At 31.7% G+C, this 3555-nt stretch overlaps 1 pseudogene; it reads right to left on the bottom strand.

Annotated features, from left to right (window-relative positions):
* Nucleotides 1-1946: 1946 nt before the first annotated feature.
* Nucleotides 1947-3173, bottom strand: LOC133036555 (cyclin-A3-2-like; annotated as a pseudogene).
* Between the last annotated feature and the right edge of the window lie 382 nt (nucleotides 3174-3555).

The raw sequence follows: 3555 nt of genomic DNA on the forward strand, positions 1-3555 counted from the left end.
CAAACATCACAGCATCCAACAACTCGGTATCATCGTCGAGTTGTACATAGGTCCTTGCACTAATAATTTATACAGAATATATAACGGTTAGTATGAATATCAAATAAGTTCAAGTATTAATTTAGTTATGGAAATATAATAGGCAACATAATTGGCAATTCAACAGCTAAAAAGAAAAAAAAACAATAATAATAAATAGCTTAAGAAGAAAGTGCACCTTCACTTTATCGTAGAGTTTTTTTTTTTTCATGCTAATAGTTTATCCAAAATAGAAGCATGTGTTTCATTCTCTCCTGTATCAAACCCATCATTTCCATCTTCAACATTAAATTGGCCTTTAAATGATCTATTCCATGTAATAACACGCATCACTCTAGCAGAGTGATCAATATGTCCTGTTATATACAACAAAAGGAAATTTATTTTAGATTCTAAAATCACTGTAAACAAGTTAAACAATCAATAAATTACTCAAACAGAGAAACAATTGTAAACAGATTCCAAAAGGAAATCACACATCCCTTCAACCCAGCTCGAATCACACATTTTGATTTTCAACAAAAGAACACAAAAATACAGCTCTTTCAACAAGAGAAATTCAATCAATGAAATCACAAATACATAATCAGACCAAAGAATTGAAATTAGTGTTTCCACAATCAATAAACAAAATTAAATCTTACATCTGTCCAACAAAATAACACATACAATTAATCGACATAATCCCTAACAATGTATCAATATCTCAAAAATAAAAGACGAATCTTTATCAAGATTGAACTGAACTCTGTGATCAGGCACCTTAAAGCCATCTATGTTTAGAGACCCAAATAGGCCTTAGTGCGTTATTTCATCCAACAGTTCTCCTCTCCCCTCTCTCTCCAGATATATATACATATATTACAGATAGAACCCATCTTAATCAGATCCTTCAAACGACCAGGAGTTCCAATGACAATATCCTGAAAGAGAATAATGTTAATAAATTAAGTTCCAGATATAAGCAAAAAATATATTCTTTCTCTTGAAAATATTACAGATGAACAGCTAAAAGATGCAATCTCTAATGCACAAAGCTGGTGATGGATAGAGAAGTTATCTCCTTCCAGATAATAAAGAAATTTCAAGAATAAATAAGGATATCCCTGAAAGTTATTTAAATTTTGAAAAACAATATAAATTCAAGTTGAAAATTCTTTAAATAAATTGTTATAAATTCTAGTTTCCATTATTTGAATCAGGAAGAAAAATAAGATAGGTGTAGCCTTCAATCTACTTTTCTACACAAAAACCAGATTAAAGCTAAAACTATATAACAATTGCGGCCAGCCTAGGTCAACATACAAGTTTATAAGGATACATCTTAAATGATAGTGTGATAACTCATCTAAAACATGACTATTATCTGCTTAAGATGAAAAGATAAAAGAGCAGCATATCTTACAACACCAAAATTCAGAGTAGTTATTTGAAGTTTTTTGGATGTCCCTCCATAAAAGACAACCGAAGTAACACCACAAGGCTTCCCCGCATCACATAAAACATCTGCAATCTACCACACACACACAAGAAACCAAAAGATCATCAAATTTCAGAAATAAATCTCAGAAGAAAGTACAGTTCATGTAGAATTAGCAAGTGAATAACAAGGGAAAGATACTAAACAGTGAGTCTTCTGCATAACAAAAGAGGCAAATGATGTGTTTAATGGTAATGCTTATGAAAAATCATTAATTGGGTAAATTAGTATTAACAAAATCCTTACCTTAAAAATGCTAGGATTGTAGGTATATCAGCCTCCATTTTCACAACCTTTAAAGATTACAAACAAAGTTAATACAAGAGAATGAGTAAAAAAGCTATTGAATAAACCCACTTCTGATATGGACTGATAAAGCTTAATTACCTCATCTTTTGTGTATGTGTAATATCTGATATAACAAAAATCTTCCACATTTGGAGGATTGATCTCTTCATACTTTCTAAAAGTAAAACCAAAATATAAAAATCAAAATCAAATATGAATGAATGAACAAATCATCTTCACGAACATTATTTCAAAAGGCTTAGATTCTTATGAGGCAATGAGCAAAGAACAAACACCCAATAACTGAAGTCTCTTTCTGGCGATGGTGTTCAAGGACAAGTATCGATCAATATAAGAAATTGATAGATACAGAGTCTCTGAACCAAGTTTGTACTCCTCTGCAACTTCCACCAACAAATCCACCAATACTCCTCTCATGTTGGCACTAACATCTTTCTGAATTTTCTCAAGGTAATTAGGCAATGGCCTTCTCTTTGGCTCAGCCTAAAGAGATCAGAAATTTACTAACAAAACAAAAGTCAAAGCAAACCCCAGAAAAAAAAAACCTAAATTACCTCCATTTGATGAAGATACTCATAAATGCCAAACTCATAAGGACCAAACATGTGTGAATCTTCATCTTCATGTACGACCTTCTTAACCTTCTTGGTATTAACTCTCCATTTAGGGTTTCAACAGCAGCACAATTTTGAAGCTCACCCAATACAACTCGTCTATTGCTAATAAAAGAGGAGTCTTCATCGTCGGAAAATGAATCGGCTTCCGCCGCAGACCTCTTCTTACATAGACGAGTGATGCGAATGCACTGAGACATGGAAATAATTAATCAGATCTAAAATGGATCTCTCTCTCTCTCTCTCTCTCTGACTCTGTTGTTGGGTTTGAAGAAAGAGAAGGAAAGAGATAAATGGAGATGGAATTGGGAAATGGTGGATTTTTAGAGGTATGAAAATGGATTTGTAGAGGGAGTTTTTTGAAAGTGAAACTCAAAGAAAGCGCCATTTTGGGAGTTTATGAAAATGGATTTGTTGGGTTTGCTTTTTGGGCTCGGAAAGTGGGCGATCATCCATATGTCATCGTTCTTTATGCCTTCAATCGTCGACTCCAACAGAGGAAATAGAATCGAATGACCTCCGATTGGGATTGGGAGAGTCAAATGGAGGAGTCGGTGAAAGGAAGCTTTGGTTCGTCGGGCTGTAGCAGCGTCTCTTCATAACAAAGTTGGTTTGTTTAATGTTTTGCTGCTGCGATTAGGGTTTTTAGAATTGGAAAGTGAGTGAGAGAGGGCTGAGTGATGAGAGATTCGTTTACGGATTAATTGAAATGAGTAATAAAATAATATTAATTATTTAAACTAACAGAAATCTCAGTAATTTGTTATGTGGCTAAGATGATTTTTTTTTAATTTAAATAAAGATTGTTTAATTTTTTGGTTTAATTATTGAGTTTATTTGTTAACGGGAGATCAAATCTATTAACATCGTTAAATTTAACAGAATATTCTTTTATTTTTAAAATATATTCTGTTAAACCAAGAAATGTCGTTAGATAGGCACTTTTAATATATAAAGATATAAATTTAATGCATTATTTTTATTAGATTTAATTATTATATTAATATTTTAATTATTTAATGGTTTTAAAAAAAGAATTTAAAGTAAATAAATTAAAAATAGAAGAAATAAATAAAAAAAAAGGTATGTTGGTCATTGGAAAAATAAATTTGA

This window comes from Cannabis sativa, chromosome 4, assembly GCF_029168945.1.
Source record: "Cannabis sativa cultivar Pink pepper isolate KNU-18-1 chromosome 4, ASM2916894v1, whole genome shotgun sequence".
Classification (NCBI taxonomy): domain Eukaryota; kingdom Viridiplantae; phylum Streptophyta; class Magnoliopsida; order Rosales; family Cannabaceae; genus Cannabis; species Cannabis sativa.